At 54.5% G+C, this 23,650-nt stretch overlaps 1 long non-coding RNA gene across 2 annotated transcripts; it reads left to right on the plus strand.

Annotated features, from left to right (window-relative positions):
- The first annotated feature begins 1,690 nt into the window (after positions 1-1,690).
- LOC139186859 (uncharacterized) lies at positions 1,691-6,925 on the plus strand. 2 transcript variants are annotated; one of them, XR_011570466.1, is made up of 3 exons: positions 1,691-1,967; positions 5,576-5,697; positions 6,346-6,925. It is a non-coding gene; the product is annotated as an uncharacterized lncRNA (long non-coding RNA). The 2 variants fall into 2 exon arrangements; XR_011570465.1 differs by lacking the exon at positions 1,691-1,967 and adding an exon at positions 2,960-3,040.
- Positions 6,926-23,650: the final 16,725 nt, after the last annotated feature.

Below are 23,650 nucleotides of genomic sequence, written 5' to 3' on the forward strand. Positions count from 1 at the left end.
CAATATGGAAAGATTTGGAGACAGAAAAACTGCTGTACACATGGTGAATGCCAATGTCCAAGTAAGGGCCGTGGGGTCAGAGCCTTGTCGGTTATTCTGAACAAACAAACAGCAACACACACACAGCACATATATACACACACATTCGCACAGTACACACATACACACAACACACGCATCGCATGTATGCACACAGCACACATGCACACAACGCACACGTCGCGTGTATATACACATAGCACACACACATACGTGCATGCACGCACACAGGCATGAGCAGGTCTCTTAAGCCAAAGCAACTTGAACTGCCCTTGGAAGCTGCCCAAACCAACCTTAAGCACAAGCCGTCCACGCCCAGTGCTTGGTGCTGGCTTGAGGGCTAGCCAGGCCCCGCTAGGTTGTCTTCTTTGAACCACACATGGTTATCATCACCTCGTATGTCAGCATTTGGCGCTTGCTTCCACCCCAAGACTTAAAAGAAGCCTTTACAGAGCTCAACAGGTGAGCGACGGGGAACAAGGAACCTTCCACCGAGGCTGCCTAAGCGGGGCTGGAAGGACACGCGCTGGTCCGCCGCCTGCGGTCCGGAGTGACAGGGGGACCCTCTGTCCGTCTCTCCCTCCCTCCCTCTGTCTTTCTCCCTCCTTCTCCCTCCGTCTCCTTCCCTCTCTCTCCATCTCTGTCTCTCTCCGTCTGTCTGTCTCTCCTCTCTCTCTGCACCCGCGCCTGCAAGAGCTGGAAAGCCAGGCCTGGCTCAGGGCCACTCCAGGTGACCAGCCAAGGCCCCGCCGCTCTCCCTCGTGAGCGGAGCTGCTCAGCACCCAGGCTGGCTGTGCACTTAACAGACACTGCCTGAGCGCCCACTGTCTGTCAGCCCTGCTCGGCCCTGGGGGCACAGACTGGATGCTCAGGGTGGTGGAGGCCTGAGGAAGCAATGGAAAAGAAACAGATGTGGGGACCTCCCTGGTGATCCAGTGGCTGAGACTCCGTGCTCCCCATGCAGGGGGCTCAGGTTCGACCCTAAGACCCAACACAGCCAAATAAATAAACATTAAAGAAAAAAAATGTGTGGGCTGCCCTCTCCAGCCAGGCACTGTGGTGTTGCTCTCAACATTGGACTTAATTCCTGCACCAGCCTGTGAGGTATTTAAAGGTAAGAGGCAAAGTGTTAGTCGGTCAGTCATGTCCAGCTCTTTGTGACCTGCCAAAACTGTGGCCTGCCAAGCTCCTCTGTCCCTGGAATTCTCCAGGCAAGAATATTGGAGTGAGTTGCCATTCCCTTCTCCAGGGAATTCTTCCCAATCCAGGGATGGAACCCAGGTCTCCTGCATTACAGGCCGATTCTTTACCATCTGAGCCACCAGGGAAGCCCAAGAGGTATTTACTTACTTAAATAGGTTCCACCAAATCTACCAGCTTAAGATACAAACAAAGCTATTTTAATATTCAAATTATTCTCTCACCAGCACCTCCCACACCAACAGAAAGGCCATCATTTTTCTGTCTGTCTTTCTCCATCTTTGCCCCTATCATTGTCTCCCCGTCCAATCCAGCAATCCCACTTCTGGGTCAAAAGAAGTGAAAGCCGAGTCTCAAAGCTACAGGCACCCCTGTGCTCACAGCAGCATTATCCACAGACACCCAAAGGTGAGACAACACGAATGTCCATGGCTCACAGAAGTGGGCCACACGGAGGAATATGACTAAGCCTTTAAAAGCAGGGGAGTGCTGGCACTGGACTAGCCTTGAGGTCACTATCCTCAGTGAGATGAGTCAGTCACCCAAGGACTGACACTTGTGATCCAACTTATGTGAGATCCCTAGAGCAGACAAATTCATGGAGTCGGGAAAGAGGATGGGGCTGCTGGGAGTTGTATGGGTAGGGAGCCAGTGTTTAATGAAGACAGAGCTTCAGTGTGGGAAGATGGAAGAGTTCTGGAGGTGGAGGCTGGTGCCTGCTGCACGAGGTGAGTGCACTCAGCGCTGCGGAGCTGTGCGCTTAAAATGGTGAAAATGGCAAATTCTATGTCATTTGCATTTTACCACAATTAAAGCAACAACAGCCATGGTGGTCTCTGTCGGTGTGGAGGGTCTGTGGGCGTGGGTGTGGGAAGAGGCCCCTGAGGAGTTCTGGACGGTTCCAAGTGATCTAGCCCTGGGGTCTTCCATCACAGCCTTATCTCCTAACTGAGTCACAGTTATCTCAGGGTCCCCAGTCCGTGTGTGTTGACTGACTAACTGACTGACTGGTTGCATAGTACACTCCCCGCCAGGGAGCCTCCGGAATAGTCCAGACCCTGGGCAGCTCTGCAACCCAGGCCCCCTGCCAAGACGGAAGTGCCAAACAATAGCCCTCAAGAGGCCTCCCTGCAGCCAGCCGGATTTGCACCTCCATGGATAAAGCAGGCTTCCTCCGAAGGAAGTGATACTCGAGGGAGGGGAGCGAGGGAGGGGAGCACAGCTTCCGCTGGAGCGAGCTGGAGAGAGGGGCCCAGAAGGACAGGCAGGAGGGTGGGGAATCCTGGATGCCCACTACCCCTGGCCCTGAGCACCACAGGCCGCAGCGGGCAGCTCCTCCCCAGGGCGCTAAGGACACCCTCGTCCTGTGAAGCGCTGACTTTTTTGAGCCTGAAGGTCAGAGTCAGCACAGGAGGGTTGGGGGACGTGCGCAGCCCCCCATTGAGGGCTGTGTGGCCCCACGGCCCCAGCTGCACCCTCTCTCCCCTTGAAGGGGACAGGCGTCACCCTGCAATCACTGTGCATCTAGGCGCTGCCACCCCAAATCGCCCAGACCCAGGGCTGCCCTCTTGCACCTTTTCCTTCTCTACGGCGAAAACAGACAAAAATAAACAGAGACAGAAAAAGAAACAGCCATGAATCCCAAGGTGGGGTGGCTGACGGAGGTGATTACTCCCCCGCCTCCCCTCCCCTCAGCGTTCTGAATCAATTGAGAGCCTGAGTCGGGAGGCGGAGAGGGACCGAATCTGTTGTTGGAAAGCAGAAGTTCTGACTCAGAACCAGATGGGTCCCTGTGTTCCAGGTAACCACCCGGGAAGGAGCCAGGAGTCCTGCTGCCTGGAGGGGCAGAAGTGGGGTGGGTTCACACCCCAAGAGTGGAGTTGCCGGCCTCCATGGACCCCTCGGAGGGGAGAGGCTGCCTGGGTAACAGGTGCAAGAAAGGAGCTGGAGCGTTCGGGGACCTGAGGTCTGGAGGGGGGCTGGGGCAGGAAGAGGGGGTCACTGAGCTGGCAGGGAACTGCTGGGCGTGCTGGGGGTTCAGGAGACATGCACCGATGGAGGGAGAAGGTGCCTCAGTGAGGTCAAGGGGTGCTGACAGAGGGGAGGCCGGCCCGGCCCACAGCAACCTAGTGACCGAGGGTGGCTGTGGCCAGAAGCTCAGGATAGGGTGACCTTCCCTCTGGCCTTCACTACCACTGGGGGCCTCCCAAGAGGGCTCCCAGCAGACAGCCTTCACCTTCTGCCTGGAGGAAGAAAAAGGGGAGAGGTCAGGAAGGGGAGCTGAGAGAGGGCAGGGGGCGAGGAAGGGAGGAGGGAGACAGCCGGGAATTTACAAAGGAAGGGGAACAGTTGGAGCAGGGAGAGGGTGGGGCTGGAGCCCCTGCACAGCTGCCCCCGCTCACCCCTTGCACAGAGCTGCCTGGAGATGCACCCTCACCCCCCACCCCCCAGGAGCACGCCTTCTGTGCAGACAGGCAGAGGAGAGGCAGGGCAGGCAGATCCGTGCCTGGCGGACCCTGGGGTGGGGGGTGGGGGGGCTGCTGCTGGGGGAGGGGGACACTGAACCCCTCCCTCCTGCAGGTGTGGAGCAGCCCTCTTGCTTCCCGCCCTGCCCCCTCCCCATCCATGGTGGTGGTGGTGGTTTAGTGGCTAAGTCGTGTCTGTAGCCTGCCAGGCTCCTCTGTCCGTGGGATTCTCCAGGCGTCAGATCATTGTCCCCGCGTGCAGGGGGCTGAAGTGTGTCTCCCCACAGATACGTTCAAGTCCTAACCACCCCTCAGTCCCCGTGAACATGGAAAAAGCCTGTGTCTGTTAAGGATCTTGAGATGGTCCTGTATTTAGGGTGAAACTTCGATCCAGCGACGGGTGTCCCTGTGGGAAGAGGCAGGATGCAGACCCATAGGGAGGAAGACCTGTGAAGACGGGGAAGAGGCTGGGGTGACGCAGGCCAGGAGCCCACCCTGGAGCCTGAGTCCCGAGCCCGAGCGTGCTGCGCACACTTGGTCTTGGATTCTGGCCTCCAGGTCAGCGGCAGGACACAGTTCTCAGGTTTCGTTACAGCAGCTTTGAGGATGGATACTCCTGGACTCCCAGGCCCATTCCTGTCACCAGGCTACGAACAAGTGACAGAATGCAGGTGTCCCTGACCCCGCTTTCAGCTCCCTTCCTTGCACCCTGCACGGGACAGAAGCTGGCCCAGGCTGGTGCAGCTGCAGCCAAGCCAGCCGTGAGCCGGACTGCCCCAGCTTCCTCGCCTCTGCAGACCTGCCCACCTCGAGGGGAAGCAATCTTGGTGAAAGTGCTGTCTGCGGTCGGTCGCGGTCAGAGCCAGGAGGAAGTGGGGAGATGACCCAGGCCTCGCAGCCCTGCAGGGAGTGTCTCTTTGCACCTAAACCCACAACTACACTTCTCCCAACAGAGGGGAACTTGCTGCCTTGCCCCCGGGGCTCACTATGACTGGTCCCAGTGTCGTCTCCAAGGCTAGGGTTTTCGGAGCAGGTTCCCATGGACATAGGAGCCAGGTGGGCTACAGTTTCATAGGGTTGCACAGAGTTGGACACGACTGAAGCAACTGAACATGCACAAAGAGAAAACAATCCTTCCTGGGTGTCTCCCTCTGTCCTGCTTCCAGCAAGTTCTGAGTGCTGAGTGAGAACCTTTCGATCCCTGGGCTTGGACTTGGCCGTGGGCTCCCCACTACTGGGTCCTGGGTTCCAGGAGGCTCTGGTTGGCTGCCACACCCACGCTTGGTGCCCGGAGGTGGTCCTCACCAGACCCTCTTCCAGTTCCACTCCCAAGACCCTTCCCCACCCTTGCCCCTGGTCTGTCTCTGGGTCAGGTGGGGCGGCCTAGGGGAGGGATGTGGACATGTGCAGGCCCTTGGGCTCCAACTTCAGGGTCATTCTCAACCCCCTGCTCCAGACCTTGCTATCCGATCAGTCTCCATGTGCTGTGGAAGGGGCCCATGGGTGCTTCTCAGGTTTGGGTTTTGTCTGCTTGGGGGCCACGTTTCCAGCAGATGGGGTCACAGGTCATGCACACAGAAGCGGGGTTCGCTTCACCCGTGTTTGCACAAGGAGCCGACTGGGCCCTGGGAGGCTGCACCTTCCCCCAACCTTTGTCTCATCTCGCTCTGGCAGCTCAAGCAGGACTCAGGCTTGGAGAAGGGTGAAGGGGGAGACCACCAAGTAGGGCCTGGGCTGGCCTGTGGGCTCCAGGAGAGCCACTTGTGAAGGGATAGGCGACCTGATGCAGAGCAAGTCACTGCCGCGGGGCACCATGTCCACAGTGCCGTCCAGCTGACTCTCACCCTAGCATTCTCTCTCCATCCCCTTAGAGTGTGTGCTACAGCCTCGGGGTCTGCCAGGCTGGACTTCAGCATTCCCAGACAGCTGGACCCTCCATCCGCAGCGGCACGTGGTTCAGGAAGTCCTCCCAACACACAAGAGAACTTCAGAGGTGAGTTTGTACCAGTACATCAGTCAGGTTGCTTTGACCCCTTAGTGACAGTCAAGGGCTTACGCTGTAGAGCAGGGCGGGCTTGCCTCAGCTCCTTCTTCCCTTTCCTTCCAGCTGGATGAGCCTGGGGATTTAACACCTCTTAGCACCCTTTCTCATCTTTAAAAAGAAAATAATTGTGGTTCCTCCTCCTAAATCCATTGCAAAGAGTGAGATAATACATGTGAAGGGTCTCTTGGAGTTCCCAGAACATGCTATATATTCTGTAGGAAAATGATTATTATTGTTAGAATGAAGGGCAGGCCTATGGAGCCCCAGAAGTTTGAATATATTGGGGCCTTTGATTCAAATATACAGATTTTTTTCACCTCCATGGAAAGTAGATGAAAGTAGGGGATTGATGGGCTTGAAAATGGAATCTTGGAGATAAACTAACAGGACCGATGTTTTTGTATGGCGAATCCCCGCCCTTGTGGATGACACAAAATCCCATCACTAAAACCTACCTTGCCCATCAGTGCAAATCTCGTCCCTGTTGCTTCTTCCTCTTCTGTCACTCTGGGACAGTAAATGCACACCCTCAAGGGATTTCACAGGCGCCCACTGTTTACTCTTATGCCGCTGAAACGTCACCTCTGCTTTGTGCAGAAGTCCCCTGGACGTGAGCACGAGACGGGGCAGCATGTGGAGGGTTTGGTCTCCCAGGTGGTCCGCTCTCTGGGCTGGCAAATTCCAGCCTGGCTTCCTCTGCTGTTGTCACGGAGTTGCGGTTGCCATGGCGTCTGTGTGTGCGGGAGACAACTCTGCATCCCTCCAGCTTCTGGAACACTCATCCTGAGCCTTGAATCAGGTGGTGGGAAGTCTGTGTGCAGAGAAAAAGAAGGAGGCGTGGCGTGTGGGAGGGAGTCGATCTGGGCCCTGCACCTGTGTTAGTGGAGCTGCGGAAGGAGGGGCGATGCCTCTGAACCGGGAGAGACGCACGGAGGCGGATGCCGCACTGGCCAGGGGGGCTGCAAGGCACGCTGGGAGCTTCCGCTGCACAGGCCGGCGGGGCTGGGGAGCCAGGCCAAGGCCCCCTCTCTGGTTTCTGTGGTTCTCTGCTGCTCCTGCCTTGACAGCCACTTCCGACTACTGTCCCAAAGTCACTCTAAGTGCAGCCCCCTGATTGAACATGTGCCCCTAATAAATAGATGAATAAACATTTAACGAGCTGCCTGCGATGCTCTTGTCTCCGAGTTTTACCCAGCTGGCTTGTTCTTAATATTCTGTACTTTGCTCAAAAGACTTATTTGAGAGAAGGCTTTCCTGACCGCTGATCGGTCCCCGCCAGAGTCCTTTGCCATTTCTTACGGCACTTTGTAGCATCTGAAACCACCTGCATAAGCTCCAGTAGCGCCTGTGTGGCATGTGTGTGGATATCTCCATGACTAGCTCTTTGTAGACACTAATAACATTGGGTGAATAGAGTAGTGAACTGGCATGTTCTGCAATCACAGTAGGTTTCCGGGCAGGTCCCTCGGAAAGAGATTTCTCTATGGCCACGTGGCCCTGGGAGAGTCACCTACCTGCCTTCCTAGCCTGTAGAATGGGGACAGTGTAACTACTCAGTAAGGCGGCTCTAAAGCACCCACGAGGGCCCCCGCACAGCGCTCCCCAGCCCCCTCGCCTTGTCTGGAGGAAGCCGGGCTCCAGTGTGGCTCAGCTCCAGAGGCACCACGCACACACCCAGGGATGGAGCAGGGCGTGGAGCCAAGGGTGTGAGTGAGGAGGGCCTTGGTGGTCACTGCGGGCAGCAGGGACGGCCTTGTCTGTGTCGGGGGAGCGGGGAGGCCATCAGGACGAGCCTGCCCGTGGGTTCCCTGCTCTCCCTCCTGGCCTGGTCTGCTCATTGCGTGTCTCAGGTCGCCAGGACCAGCACCCTACTCTGGCTGCCAAGGGGCTGGGACCAGGATGGGACACAGGAACGCCAGGAGGCTGAGGAGAGCACGGAACCTTTGGGCCTGGCTTCTCCAGAGCCAGGAGGGGCACTCAGGGGCCCCCGTCTCCCCCCAGGGCTCCTGCTGCCAAAAGCGGCCTTCTCACCCCAGGTTTCCTACACCTGCTCCTTCCTCTTGGTCTATCTGCCCCTCCTGCCTCAGGGTTGCTCGCTGTGGAGCCTCTGAACTCTGCTCCCACTACTAGCGCCAGCGCTGTTTCCATATCTCCAGCCTCAGCTCCTGGGACAGACCAGCCGGCCTGCTTGGACAGCTCTAGGTACAGCAAGCTGGCGGCATGGCCACCCCACGGGCTTGTCCCCGAGCGTGAGCTGCCCACCCTGAGCTGCTCTCGCAAGCTGGGGCTTTGACAGGCACCGCAATGGGTGTGCCTGTGAATCCTCTCTACTCTCCCGATGCACACTCAGCGCCTCGCTCTCCCATGGCAGCCTCGGCCTCCCCACTTCCGCATGCACCTCGGCTCGTGGGTTGCCTCCTGCCCAGAATGCTCGCCACTCTGTCATCTCAGCTCAGAGACCACCTTCTCCACGGAGTCCTCCCAGATCGCCACAGTCAAATGTCACGGCTCCCTTTTTAGACCACTAAATCCCTTTGTCCCACGTTGATACTTTGACTTGTTTGTCATCCTGAGTGCAGTAGACAGTGATAATCCTCCAAAGAGGTCCGTGTCCTAATCCCTGGGCATGTGGAGATGTGGCCTTACATGAACGAAGTGCCTCTGCTGATGAGAGTAAGCTACAGACCATGAGGAGGGAAGATCACCCTGGATTATCCAGGTGGCCCAGTGTCATCACAAGGGTCTTTATAAGAGGGAGGTGAGAGGGTCAGTCAGCAAAGGAGATGTGATCAGAAGCAGAGTCTGGAGCGATGCATTTGGAAGATGGAAGAAGAGTCCATCAGTCAAGGACTGCAGGCAGTCTCTGGAAGCCGGAAAGCCAAGGAATCAGAATCTCCTCTGCAGCCTTTAGAAGGAACCAGCATCTTTAGAAGGAACCAGCATCTTTAGAAGGAACCAGCATCTTGATTTTAGTCCTCCGGGACTCATATCAGACATCTGACCTCCAGACCTGTAAGAGAATAAATTTGTGATTCTCTAAGCCACTAAATGCGTGGTCCTTTGTTATGGCAACTGTAAGAAATGAATATAATCAGCACATGTGGGATTGTTCCTTTACTAGAATGTCAGCATCTTATGGAGAGACTGTGTCTTATGCATCTTTGCACATCCATGGCCATATTTGAAAACACCTGTTTATGACTGCACAGCTCTACCAGTTCCTGACTGTGTCGATCATCCATCCATTACCCTCCCTCGACCCCTCCCTGGGCTTCTCCCCCGAGAGGAAGTGTTTCCTAGAGGAGAGGAAGGTTTTTCTCCCCTGGAGCACCTGCATCACTCTGACCTTCCAGATATTTTTTGTAATAAAACAAAGCTCGGGGCTCTTACGCAATACGACTCACATATTTGTCAGGAAACGTTATGAAACTTCAAGGAAATGTCTTGTTTCAATAAAGCCACTTTGGCCTCTGCTCCTGGGCGGCTGATGAAGTTTGAGATCTGGCCAGAAAGATAAAATCCAAACTTCTGTGGCTCTTGTGTAAGGCCAGGCAGTCTGGGCCTGTCTTCCTCCGCCCCGTTAGCAGCTTCCCCTGCCATGTAGCCTCAGTCTGGTCCAGCCCAGCACCGGATGCCCTGAACACCAGGAAGGTGCCAAGCTTAGGAATCGAAGCAAGTGTTCCTCCAGCCTGGAGAGCACCTTTCTCAGCCCGGCCAGGCACTGCTCCTCCTGGAAGCTGTAATGTAGTCTGCATAGGCCCTAGGAAGCGTCCTTCTGCATGTGGACATCACCCAGTGGTGGCTCCAAGCGGAGGCTGAGAAGTTTACGGGATGAGCCACGCTGTTGCCCTGTGGAGGGGCAGAGGGTGAGCCCTCCCTCCTGCGGGGGACAGCACAGAGCCGCCTTTAAGGTGGTGGCTCCTCTGTCTCGCCCCAGCCACACTGGGCCGGCTAAGCAATTGCAGGACCCAGGGCAAAAGGAAGGCAGGAAACCTCTCTCCCCTTCCCATGGGCCATCACCCCAACCCTCACAGGAGGTACCCTCAGCACGGGGACACATTTGGTACTTAGAGCAGAGGGGGATCCTGTGGTACTGCCAGCTGAGAGCAGGGACAGCCACCGCCGTGCCCCACCCTTGGGGGTGGGGGCCGGAAGGATGTGGCTGGACTGGGCCCTGGGCACTAAGAGGCAGGGAGGTGCCTGGGGAAGCGTGGGGCCCAGGGCGGGGGAGTGGGCAGGGATGAGCCTCTCCCCTGGAGCCTGCTTCGTTATCCCTGGACCTCACTTACAAAACACAGGTTCAAAGATAAAATTATTGAGAATTCAGCACGGTGACTGCAGAGCCTTGAACCCCAGGCATGAATCCCCCTTCGGTGCACACGGCCCTCTGGGACTGCACCGGTCACACGCCCGGGAAGCCAGCCCTCCAGCCAGCCTTCTGCCCGGATAGGGTGGGCCTGGGCCGGGCCACCCACCTCCTGGGGCCGTGGCCCTGCCCATCGGTCAGGGTGGCAGCGCCAGGCCTGTGGCCAGGCCCCCGTGGCGCTCTGTGAGGGCTCGTCCACGCGCTCCAGGAGGTCACTGTTTGCTCGGGCCTCTCTGGCTCCAGGGGAACAACCAGGGAGTCTGAGGTCCTGCTGGAAACACTTCTCTTATCCCCACCCAGTCTGACCGGATTCCATCCCGCCCCTCGAACCACACCCTCCAGACCTGCAGGAACAGTGAGGCCACAGTGGCAGCCGGTGTGGAGCCCGCTCTAGAGGGCCCTCTCCCCAGATGGAGGCACTGGAGGTTCCCGGTCACGCAGCCGGGAGCGCGCTCTAGAGGGCCCTCCCCCCAGATGGAGGCACTGGAGGTTCCCGGTCATGCAGCCGGGAGCGGCAAAGCCGTCAGACCTGCCCAGCTCTGCGCTCCAGGCCCTCCCGGCTTGGGCCAGCGAGGTCACAGCACAGCCTCTTCTCGCTGCAGCGACTGCTGCTAGTCCTTCCTGTGCCTGTGCACCCGGCCGCTCGATTTACATTAATCGGACCACACGCTTCTGAATAGCGAACCTGTCTCCGCGGCATTGGGACTTCCGAGGTGCTTCCTCCCAGGACTGCGGGGTCCCGGGCCCCTGCTCACACTGCTGCCGGCCTTTGGTTTGCAGTGACGTTTCCCCCCTTTTCTCTTCTGCTGTATTTCCATGTGTTTATTAAATTTGTTCACAGTGGCGCTTGTATTTTGAAGTCCGGTTGGTCATTTCCGCCTCCAGGCGTGCAGACGAAGGGGGGACCCCCGGGTACTCCTGTGACCCCTCTCTCGGGACCTACCCGTCTCCTGCTCAGAGTTACCCTGATCCTCACTGATGGCAGAGTCTGCCAGACCCAGAGCTCCAGGAAGCACGTGTTCCTTATCTCTTTCCTCCCAGCCTCTGCTTTGTCTTAAAAGAGGGATATATATAAGACTAATGTATTCTCCAGGTCAAAATGCTTGGTGGATTGAATCAATGTTAGAGGAGCAGTGGCAAAGAGGGTGGATTCGGAGCCGGGCCTGGCAACTAAAAAAATTGTCACAGCCTAAAAGTCGTGGGCTTCCTCTGTGGCTCAGACTGTAAAGAATCTGCCTGCAATGCAGGAGACCCAGGTTCGATCCCTGGGTCTGGAAGATCCCCTGGAGAAGGAAATAGCAACCCACTCCAGTATTTTTATCTGGAGAATCCCAAGGACAGAGGAGCCTGGTGGGCTACATACAGTCCATGGGGTCACAAAGAGACAGATATGACTGGGCAGCTAACAAAAGTTGAGAGTTAATGTTTTATTTGGTGGGAGTTTTTAGGACTTCGAGTCTGGGAGACAGCATCTCAAATGACCCTGAGAGAACTGCTCAGAGGAGGCGGGGGAGGAGTCAATTTACATAGAAGTTTGCAGCAAAGGGCAGGGTGTCTGAACATCAAAAGTATTTTGTGAATTAAAGAAAACCAGATATCTCAAGTTGAGGAATTTAGTGCTTTTCTACGTATGGGAAGATGCAAGAGTCTAGGCTCAGTGAAATCGGTCGTCTCATATGCATCTTCCCTGATGGCTGAGGTGGTAAAGAATCCGCCTGCAATGCAGGAGACCTGGGTTTGATCCCTGGGTTGGGAACATCCCCTGGAGGAGGAAATGGCAACCCTCTCCAGTATGCTTGCCTGGAGAATTCCATGGACAGAGGAGCCTGGCGGATTACAGTCCATGTGATCACAAAGAGCTGGACATGAATGAGTGGCTAACATTCACACAAGCATATGCATCTCGGCTACCTGGGGCCAGTATCCTGTGTTTTGACATCCTGAGTTCCTCAGGGCTCACCATAGGGAGTGGCTACAGCCCGAGAGCTGGCTGTCAGATAGCGCAGGTATTCTCCTTCCAGAGTGCCCTTTGGGCTCAGGAATTCACATTTGGAGGGCTGGAGTCACTGATGACTGTGACATCCTTGTCTACTGATATGGCAGGAAATAGCTCCTTTTCACAACTTCCTGGGTTCAAACCCTGGCTCAGGCACTTCTGAGCGCTGGGCCCTGCAACCAGCTGCCCTCTCTGGTCCTCAGTGTCCTCATCTGTAAAATGGGGGTTATAGTACTAACTATTAATACCTCATAGGCCAAAAAAAAAAAAAAAAAATTGGAGAAGGAAATGGCAACCCCCTCCAGTATTCTTGCCTGGAGAATCCCATGGACAGAGGAGCCTTGCGGGCTACAGTCCATGGGGTCACAAGAGTCAGACACGACTGAGTAACTTTCACTTCACTTCACTAGGCCAAAAATGGGTTAAGATTGCTAAAGTGCTTAGAATAGGGCAGGGCACACGTTAACGCTATCCAAGCAGTTGCTAAATCAGTGACACTTTCCTCTTTCCCTCCTGAGTTCAAGACCAAGTGAGAAAGACACTGGAGATTCAAATAGCAGGTTTATTATGAATAACACTGAACATGAGTAGAAGGCTTGACTCACGGCCACCATTATACACCCTGGTACGAATTACACTTGGTCACGCCCCAGGCTTCCCAGGACCTGTCCTATAACCCTGCATTGTCCACTCCTCCGTCTCCTGTGACCAGAGGGCAGGGTGGGCCAGGCAGAGAAGGAGAGTGGGAAGCAAGCCTGCTCAAGGCAGCGGCCAGCCTCCTCGCTCCTCGCTCAATGGGAAAGGCTGCGGAGAGGCCAGAGTTGCCCCAGCCCTTGTTTCAAATGCCCGGATGAAGGGCGGGGGGTAGGAGGCAGACGGTCGGGGAGTTTTCCCATTTGCCGAGGACCAGTCATGGCTGTCATTTGTCAAACGCCTTCTGTGCACCTCATGTGACCTTGCTCCCTCCTCATAACTGTCTTAAAAGAAAGTTCCACTAATTTTTCATGGGACTCAGAAACCTTAGGTGACTGTCCAAGGTCACACAGTTAAGAAGCAGCGAAAAAAAAAAAGAAGAAGCAGCGGAGACAAGATGCACTCTTCCCCTTTGCCAGGCTGGCTGACTCTGGCTCCCCGGACAGTTGCGCACGGCTGGTTAGCTATGGTTCTAGGGGAGGTAGTGGCTTCAGTAACTGGTACCCCCCGGCAGCAAGGACTGTCTATTTCCTTGGGAGAATCTGCCTGGGCACTGACGCTTTGTGAGGCATGAGGTGGGTGCAGGTGACGGTTTTATCTACTGCCATCGTGCCTTAGGCATGTCTGGGCACAGACTGATGGGAGGGGTGCTCGTAGGGCCCTGAGGGGCTCCTGAGAGGCAGAGTCCCCCACTGAGTTGACCAGACTGAGTCACAGAAGCCTTTCTGCCTTTGAGATCTGGACACGGAGTGACTGTCGCTGTCCTAAGGAAGCAGGAGGAAGAGTGAGGCAAAGAGTGAGAACCCTGAGTCTGCCAAGAGACACAACGACTTGCCAGGTGGCCAAGCTTGGTGAGGGCTCGCTGTGCAGGGGGCCTGAGAGGGAGCTGATTCTGGTCATCTGGGCACAGGCAACAGAAAGGGACTCTGGATGACTTTAGTGCAAAAGGAGTGTACTGGACGGATACAGATTAGCCCCCATGTCAGGGGACGATGCAGAGACCCAGGCCAGGAACCACACTGGCCCTGGGGAATCCAGGTGGGTGACCACCTAGGGATGAAGACAGCGGGATGGATGAGAAAAGATTCTGGGGGTAAAAGAGACAGAGACTGGTAATGGGTTGGGTGGAGGGAACTGGGGCAGAGGGAGGAGTTGAGGATGCAGGACAGAGGCTTTGAAGAGAGGCTGTTCCAGGAGCAAGGACCACCTGGTGCGAGAGGAGGGCTTCCTTTTGGGATACGTCAAGTTTGATATGCCCCTTGGCCTCTCAGCTAGGCATTCTGGCCAAGAGCCTGGTCCAAGGTGTCGATATGAGGGTCGCCCCGCAGAGTGACCATGGAGGCTGAGTGAGAACCCACAAGGAGCCACAGAATGGAAGGGGAGGGGCTGGGCCGAGGACCGCGCCGCTAGGAGCGGCTCCCGCCTGCCCCATCCCACCAGCTGGTGCCCCTGGGGTCCGCACAGGCCTTGGGCACTGCAGGTGGCGGACTTCCTTGTCCTTCCACGGCACTCGGCCTAGCGTCTCACACCTGGCAGGTGTTCAATGAATGTTTGTAGCTCAGTTTAACAGTTGGAAGGAGAGCTGGAAGCAGAAGTTGCCCCAGGTTTGACAGGCCTCAAGGATGACACAGAAGGCGGCGTCTCAGTGGTGCCTGGGGTCCTCGGAGGTCACAGCTTCTGCTTCCCGACCCTTCAAGGCAAACGACCAAGCTTCTGTGAACGGGAGCCCTTGACTTGGGTATCGGTGCCCAGAGAGGAGACAATGGATGACACATCCCTCCAGCTCCAAAGCCTCTGTTCTCTTGAGGAATGCAAACAAATCCCCATATTTAAATACAGGCCACCCACTTGCATCAAAGTGGGTGGATCCCCTGGGAGATAAGTACACACGGTTCTGCCTGGGTTTACATCAAAGTCCTTCCCACAATCCCTCATTCACGGCCGCGTTGGCCTGCCACGGTCCTAATTCAGCATCCTTTGTTCCAGATGCCCGTGTCAAGGTTGCCTTCTCATGGGCCGATTTGGGGCTCTGGTCTAATCTGCATAAGACCTCAGCTGGTTTGTAACATCAAGTGCCTCGTGATTTGTTTGTCCTCGAAATCTGCCCGCTGCCGCAAGTCAGTCCGGTGGAGGTGTGGGAATTTTCTTAGAGCATTGTTTTCAAGCAGGCAAAATGGCTTATTTATGGAGCACTCACTGCCGGCTTTGTGATTTGTGTGAGAACAAGGCTGTCCTTGCCCCCGGAGAGCTCCCTGTGGGGGACTGCTAATGCCTGTCACAGACTAAATGTCACCCTTTTGTGAATTCACAGGATTTCAGAGCTCAAGGCCTCCCCCCCTCCCCACCGCCCTGGAGCTCACGGAAGTCCATGGACAGAGGGGGGCTGAGGGACCGCTGGGCGGGAGAAGCAGCTGGCGGCTTCCATGCTGTGCTCTTTCCTGCAAAGCACGGGGAATCCGCGTTGACATCCCCAGGGCGCTGCCTCCAAGGTCCCAGCTCTTTTCCTGTCCCCGAGGCATAGGTGGCATCTCCACCCAGCTGAGTCACCAGGGTTTTTTCCAGGTGGAGATGGTAATTACCAACCCAGGCCAGCCTGGATGTCCTCAGCCCCTAGTGGAGGCATCTCTGGGTTGCCAAACGAGTCTCTCCGTGTCAAAATGTATCTTCAGAGCCCATTTGTAGGTGGTCAGAGTCCTGGGCGCTGTGGATGAATCACAAACTATGGACACAGTAAAGCAAAAATGATGATTGCTAACATAGCATTCCTGTGTCCATCCAACAGGAATTTTAGGTGCCTCCTATCAGAGGGCTTCCCTCATAGCTCAGTCAGCAAAGAATCTGCCTGCAATGCAGGAGACCTGGGTTTGATTCCTGGGTCGGGAAGATCAACCCAGGGGGATGATCCCTTGGAGAAGGAAATGGCACCCCACTCCAATATCTTTGCTTGGAAAATCCCATGGACAGAGGAGCCTGGTGGGCTACAATCCATGGGGTCGCAAGAGTCGGACACAACTTAATGACTAAACCGCCACCTATCAGAGGATGTCATGCAAGCGAGAGGTACCATGAGGAAGCCAGGAGTTCTTTCCCACGCACATGTGGTCCACTCGTTACAACACCCCTCGGAGGCGGCTGGGACAATGGTCTCCATTGTGAAGACAGAGGAACTCCCTTTTCTTTTTAGGAAGTTCAAGTCACTTTGTTTCTCCTCCTAAGGAGTTTACAGCTTAGGCAAGTTGAGAAATACAAAGTCAGAGCACCTAAGTTCAGTCATTCAGGAAACACTGGGTTCAGCATGAAGTGATCCCTGTTCTTGGTTGGGTTTTGCCCATTTCTCTTATCCCCCTCGTATCTCTGGTGCTAATTTGCTGATGCCCTCAGGGAGCCACGGGCCTTGCCCGGCCTCAGCCTCTGCTCAGAGTGACCTCACTACCAGCTATACTGTTGACAAGGAGGCTGTAAGAACCAGGGGATGGCGTTTGTGGTATGCATCTTCCGAGGGTGGGGGCAGGCCTTTCTCCTGTTACTTAGCTTTCGCTCTGATACTTGTGAATACCTTCCAACCCCGCTGCTGAAGTGTGTGCAGGGCCTGTGGGTTGTCACGCACATTCATTATCCATTGAAGGTTAGAGAATACCACTGACTTTGGCTTGATAACTTTACAGAAAAAGCCGTTATCGCTGTCACAGTTAAATGCAAGAGCACAAAGCTGGAGCCGATGAAAAGGAAAAGAGCCTCAACCAAAGGATAAATGACATTTCAGGAAAAGCAGAAGCGGTAGATGCGAAGACCCATTGTAATTCAAAGCAGTAACATGTCCGATGACTTTTAGGTGGTTTCGGGTTAGAAAGGGGCAAGTACACGCCCAGCCACATGGGGGGCCCTGTGGCAGGAGCAGATTTGACCTTGGGCAGTCTCGCAACCTCTCTGTGCCTGTTCTCTCCTCCATAAACCGGGATAATAATAACATCTAACTTGAAAGTGATGATAAGAGATTATGGATTCATATGCCTAGTATCTAACAGATGCTTAAAACTGTAGCATGATTATTAAGAGGCTCACTAAGAGAAAGCAAAAAGTGGGTACAGAATTGACAGGTGCTTAGAATGAATTTTGTTTTGTCAGACTAAAAAGAAGCTTTGTTTTTTACATCCTCGTGTTATTTGTTTCCAAATCCTGACAATATCATCTCATCAGATGGAACAGCGTATACACAGAGAGTGGTGTGCTACCAAGTGTTCAGCTACAGGCTCCTGGGAAGGGGAGAACCCTGACTGGCAGGGTTTGCCAGTTTTCACGGTGTAACTATTCCCACCATGGCCGAATTCAAGTTTCCAGTGTAGTGTCAGGAGACGATAACTAAATGCAACGTGGGTTCCCACAGGGGACCCTGGAACAGAAAAATGGAGAAAACAAAGGAAGTCTGAATGATTATGGACTTCAGTTAATAACAATGCATCAGTGCTGGTTAACGAATTACGACAAATATACTAATGTAAGATGCTAATAACAGGGGAAACTGGGCGCAGGGCATATGGGAACTCTGTTCTATTGTTCTGTAAATCTAAAACTGTTCTAAAAATCAGACCCGAAGAAGAAACGATGTCAAAAGACACTTTGGGAAGAGACAGTAGTGTTAATATTTATTTTTAATTGAGGGCTTGCTGTGTGTCCGTAATTTTACATGCTGACTCTGGCTCACGTAAGGGAGGCATGAGCAGCACATCCCCAAAACTGAAAGAGGAACGGCAGGCTGGTCAGCAGTGAGCTGTCTCCTAGGCTGGGCCTGCTTCCCACTCTGTTGGATGCCAGGGCTATATCCTGGGAGACAGCCACCCGCCTGGGGAAGAGGGGACCACAGTCCCCGGACCATGTGAAATGTGGGCAGTGCGTGTCCTGAGGGGCAAGCGGGGTCCTATGACCAGAGGAGAGGGGTGAGGAGGAACGGTTGCTGTTCTGCCTGCTCACAGCCCTTCCCTTCGCACCACCTCTAGGTCTGGTTTGAGCGAGGCTGCTTGCTCTCCGTTCCGTGGTGGGCATGGGACCTGGCAAAGCCTGGCCAGCCAGACCCATTGAGACTTGGGTTGAAACTACAGGAAAAGGGGCTGGCTCTCCTCCAGAGTTTGCTGAGGGGACAGGAGGGGACCACTTTGCTATTACAACAGAAAACCTATGTGAGACCAGAACCTGGAGCTGCAAGGCATAGTCAGGCCTCGTCACCCTGAAGCTGCAGTTTCAGGACCTGAAGTGAGTCGGATCCCTCTTTTTTTCATGAAAAAGTATAATTCAATGTCTTTTAGTGCCTTCAGAGTTGTGCGATCATCTCCCCATCTCAGTGTGGTATTCACAATGGTTCACAAAGAGGTTGAAGAATACTTTGCCATATTCCATCATTTCTGGTACTCTAACTGTGTAGATGTGTGTATATGCAGATATCACACATGTTGAATGGATGCAGAAGCACCGCATATCAAAAGAGATACCAATTGTTTATACTGGTGACTGGAAGAACAGGGAAAATGTACATATTCTTTTTTGGATTCTTTGCCATTACACGTTATTACAAGATATTGAATATAGTGTTTGGTGCTATACAGTAGGTCTTGTTGTTTATTTTATATACAGTAGTATATGTCTATTAATTGGGCTTCCTAGGTGGCACAGTGGAAAAGAATTTGCCTGCCAATGCAGGAAACACAAGAGATGTGGGTTGGATCACTCAGTCAGGATGATCCCCTCGAGTAAGAAATGGCAGCCCACTCCAGTATTCTTGCCTGGAGAATCCCATGGACAGAGGAGCCTTGTGGGCTACAGTCCATGGGGTTGCAAAGAGTCAGATATGACTGAGCATGCACACGCATTTATCTGTTAATCACTTATTTCTAATAATTTATTTTTGTTGCATTTTACAAAAGTATCAGTTCACATGGATTGGAAGAAAAAAAAGCTGATCTTTTACTTGAGGTAGTTTTCCCAAACTATTGCTCTGGATCACTGAGAATTAGCATAAGTCAAGATCTTGATGGAAATGGAAAATATGAGCATGGAGCTGGGAACTCAGTGCCTGAGAGCAGCTTCAGAGCCACACAAGCTGGTTTGGGTCCTGTGTCTGTCACTTACTTGCTGGGTAGACTTGAGCTGGGTAGCCGTCCCCTTCTAGCCTCAGTTTATTCATCTATAAAATGCACTTACTGGGATGTAGCCAAGGTGGTTGTGAGAATTAAATGAGATGATAGACAGTCTGGGAGCAGAATTTCCCAGGAAATATGGCCCCCTTTCTTCTGTGGAGGCTGGTGAGGGGCAGTAGCTGGGGCATGGGAGCTCTGGACACTCTGATTTGAGCTTTAACTGCCAATTCTGGGCCAAAGGGCTATCTCAGGTCAGGAGGGGCAAGGGGTTGTCCCTGGCCTGGACCTGTTCAGCACCGTACAGGGGAAGGGTGTCCCCTCTGTGTGTGTGTGTGTGTGTGTGTGTGTGTGTGCCGTGGGGGTGGGGGTTGGGAAGTGAGCAGGGGGCCCAGGCCTGAGAGCAGACGCCCTGGGATTCGGCACCACACCTGTGTCCGCTGCTGGACGCAGGGTCCCTTCACTTTCACTAACAGGGGAGGCTGAGGGTGTGGAGTGGAGGCGGCGCCTGGAAGAGGTCCCGCTAGAGCTCCTTGTATCAGAGGAACCAGGAACAGCCTGAGGGTGGGGTGGGGCGGGTGATCTGTATGAGCAGGGGGGCTGGGGCGCCCCTAACTTCAGCTGGGGACACTCCTCCCACCTGGGATGAATTGCTCCCAGATGCTCACAGGAGACACGTGCCCACTGCAGGCACTGCTGGGGGGCATGACCCTTTCTCCCCACCCTAGTGGTCGAGAAGAACCCCACATGCCTACTTCCTACATTAAATTCCCTAGGGAAGTGAAACCTCAAACATGTAGTAAAACATGCGTACACTGTCTAGGTGTCCCGTGAGCCCAAAAGTTTCCTGGCAGGAGAGCCACACCCTGTGGTGGGGGCCCATCTCGTCTCTACTTCGGTCAGAGCGTGGAGGACGGACTCTGCCTTCTGGCCACTCGTGTTGCCTCTCCTTTGGCCTGCTTCCCTTCGGGACGTCTTTCCTAGGGATACCCCCGACCCTTTCCTTCTGGTCTTGCAGTTGCCTCCCCTCCCCATTTTACAGATGAAGAGGTTGAGGCAAAGAGGTTGAGTGGCTACTTTAGGACCATTGGGTAGTCATGTGGGGGAGCTGGAATTTGAACCCAGGTTTCCTGGCCTCGTCTCTTCTTCCCCTGCTTCCTGCTGCCTGGTCCCTGAGTAGTCTCCGATCCTTGGCACTCCAGGGCCAGGCCCACAGCTCCCAGGGGCACATCTTAATGGGCCTAGTGGTGGGCCAGACACCTGTCTTCCGGGTCCCACTTTTTGTCACCGCAGCCTCTTTAGGCAGATGGCAGGCTGGTCAATGCCACGAAGTGGGCAGAAACCTGGGACTCGGTCATCAGCTTGTGTGCTCTTGTTACCATGCATCCACCTTCTGACCTTAAATCTGTTTCTGCTTCCCTGTGGTGAGCGAGTCCCTCCTGGGGGCAAGCGCCCTCCAGATGAGAGAACCGAGGGGCTTCTCCAGGGAGACCTGCTCCCAGGGTCGGTGCAGCTGCTCTGCCACCACACAGGAAGCCCTTACTGAAAGCTTCCCACACAAGGTCAGCGCTTGGCCCATCTGGCACAGTGCAGAAAGGGAGAAGCCAAATGGCATTCTGTATTTTGTTTTTTGTACAGGGCCGAGTGCAGCAGAGGCTCGCGGGGCGAGGGAGGAGCACAGACTTCACAGTTGGACAGATTGGGGCTTTGAATTCCAGCCGTGCTGTTTGTCTGATGGCTTCGCTTTTTTTCTGAGCCACAGTTTTCACATCAATAAAATGGGGATGATGATCACAGCATCCATGGGGCAGAGTTGCTAGGAGGTTTGGAGAGTGTCTACAGGATCTGACTCACAGAGCCCAAGTACAGTTGACCTTTGGCAACATTATGCTCTGTGGGGTCCTTTGGGTATCCTGTCTGTGATCAAGATTGGTAATCTGTACATTGATGCTGCAGCTAAGCAAGAACACTCGCTGAGGGTATACAATGCCAAGCACTTTGCTGAATGTTTTACAGGATGGTCCATTTGCTCCCCATCCTTTGTAAGCCCCGGTTACAGAGGAGTGAGGCTCAGAGATGCTATGCAACCTACGGCATCAGACGCTGGTGAACTTGAGCCTGGGTCAGCTCTGTTGTTCCTCCATCTCCAGAGGTTGAGCACTTAGGCACCGCAGGTATGCTCCAGGGATAAGAAGCGTCTGTTAGACAGTGCGTTCCTCACTATTTACCTTCCTCCTTTTGTACCTCTTTGCCCTTCTTATTTGCATTGCTTCTTCCTCTCACCCTTTCCCTATTTTCTTTATTAAGTGAGAGTTAAACATCAAGTTCAAACATATCATGATAAAGTTGAGGAAACAAAGTATCAGTTGTCTATGGCTGTGTAACAAAATGAGAGACTTAAAACCACAATATTTTATTTTATTGGCTTATAACTGTCTGGCTAGGCAGTCTGGGTGCAGCTGGAAGTTCTAGGTTTCTCTGGGTCTCAGGTGGCTGCAGTTGTCAGACAGCTTCTCTGGGGCTGGGTGGCCCAGTGCAGCGTCATTCATCTTCCTGGTGGTTGGCAGCCTGTTGGCCTGGGTGCCTCAGTCACCACTCAGTAGGCACACTTGGGCTTAAGACAGTGAAAACTGCATGGCCCCTTGAGGCTTCAGCTCAGAAATCATACATCACCTGTGACACATTTTAGTGGTCAAAGCAAGTTAACAAGATCGGTCCAAATGCATGCATGCTCAGTCGCTTGTCGTGTCCGACTCTTTGCGACCCTATGGATTGTATCTTGCTGTGCTCCTCTGTCCAGGGGATTCTCCAGGTAAGAATACTGGAATGAGTTGCCATGCCTTCCTCCAGTGGATCTTCCTGACCCAGGGATCGAACCCGTGTCTCTTATGTCTCCTACATCGGTAGGCGGGTTCTTTACCACTAGTACCACCTGAAAAAGTAGATTCCACTTCTTTCAGGGAGAAGTATAAAAAATTTGGTGCCCATTTTTAGTCTACACACTAAGCACAATCCCCCAAAGATATCATTAATATAACTCCTTTTTGTCCTTCAGTCCTCTTCTATTCTCATTCCATCCTTATACTTCTGAAAATAATTCCTTACTTCACACCACGCAAAGCTTCATTCACCACTCAACAAATATTTTATTATGTGCCAGGGTCCCAGAAGTGAACAAAACAAATCCGCTCTAGAGAATCTACTATTCTAGTGGAGGGAGGAGACAATGCAGAAATAAGTAAGCACACACTGTAGGGCTGTGATGTCCAAAGCACAGAGCACATGAGGCGGTAGAGCCTGTGTGTCAAAGGGTGGGGGGTGGTGGGTGGTTCCTATTACAGAGAGAGAGGGTTGACATCTAATGAGGTGACATCTGAGCCTAAAGGAAGTGAGGGAGTAAGATCCAAGCAGAGGGGAAGATTTCCAAGTAGAGCAAACAGCCAGTGCAAAGGCCCTGGGGCTAACATCAAGAGACACCATTTCTTAAGATCTTAAATGTAGTTTTAAAAAAACCTTACATATTCACGAAAGAACGATAAAAGGAAACGTTTAAAAATTGCAGAACTCTTGCTAAGCGAAAGCATTTTATTCTACCTGATTTAGTGATAACGGGATTACAGCTTCTCAGAAGGGAACAGAGGGTCACCTCTCTGAGCTTCAGGGAGTTCACCTTTCAAAAGGAGAACTGTGTGCCTATCCCGCCTCTCGCCTTGTGGCGGGGATCAAAGGGACACTATGAAAAATGAAAGTTGCTCTGCTTCTGGTTTCGTTTCCTACCGCAAGGGTGCCCGTGATTTTTTTTTTTTTAAAGAACACAAATCAGATTATCACTTCCGCTTAAAATCTTCCAAAGGATCCCTGCTGCCTAAAGTATAGGAGATCCAGGTACCTGAGCAAGATTGCGAGGCTCCTAGCCATCTGCATTTCTTACCCAGCACCCCCACCCCGCCACTCCACACCCCCGTCGTACTCCTGGCAAAACCTGCTCTCATCGCAGCTGCCTCCCTGCCATCCCCTCGTGAGTCTCAAGCCTCAGCCCCTCGGGGACCCGCGCCATCGGGGTTCCGGGCCCAGGTCAGCGCCCCGCGGGTGCTCAGGCAGAGGTCCACCTTCCAAGATCAAACCTGGGTCCGCCCAGCACTAGCTCTGACGCCCCTGAACCCGCTCCCTCTCTGCAAAGGGTCCCCAGTAGGGTGGGCGTGAAGCCTGGAGGGGACCCGGGCCGGCGCGGGCACACAGCGGGGCTCCACACCCGTGCCTCGGCCCCTGGGGACCGGCTGTGGGGCTGCCGACCGGGGGAGCGGTGCCTCCAGAAGGGCTGCGTCTGGGGCTCCGGGCAGGGAAAGGGTGCGAGGGCTCCCCCGTAGTCCCCTCAACTCCGTCGGCCCAGAGCTGCTGCCTCGGGGCGTCCGCTTGGCCGGGTGCCGCTCCCGCCCCCAGCCAGGGCTTCCCCCGGGGCTGCCGTTCGGGGCCGCAGCCACGCCCGCGGCCGCCCGCAGCCCGGCTCCGGCGTCTCCCCAGCGCGAGCCCGGTGGGTCGAGCCCGGCCGCGCGCTGGGCATGCGCGGGCCGCGGCGCGCATGCGCGGTACTCCCGGGAGGCGGAAGCTCGGGGCAGGGACGCGGCCGAGCGCGCGCAGCGGCGGGGGTGGGGCGGGGGCGCGCCTCAGCCGGCCGCCGCGCACGCGCGGCCCGCGCCGACGCAGCACGGCCCCGAGGGCGCG

This window comes from Bos indicus, chromosome 14 (genome assembly GCF_029378745.1).
Source record: "Bos indicus isolate NIAB-ARS_2022 breed Sahiwal x Tharparkar chromosome 14, NIAB-ARS_B.indTharparkar_mat_pri_1.0, whole genome shotgun sequence".
Taxonomy (NCBI): Eukaryota; Metazoa; Chordata; class Mammalia; order Artiodactyla; family Bovidae; genus Bos; species Bos indicus.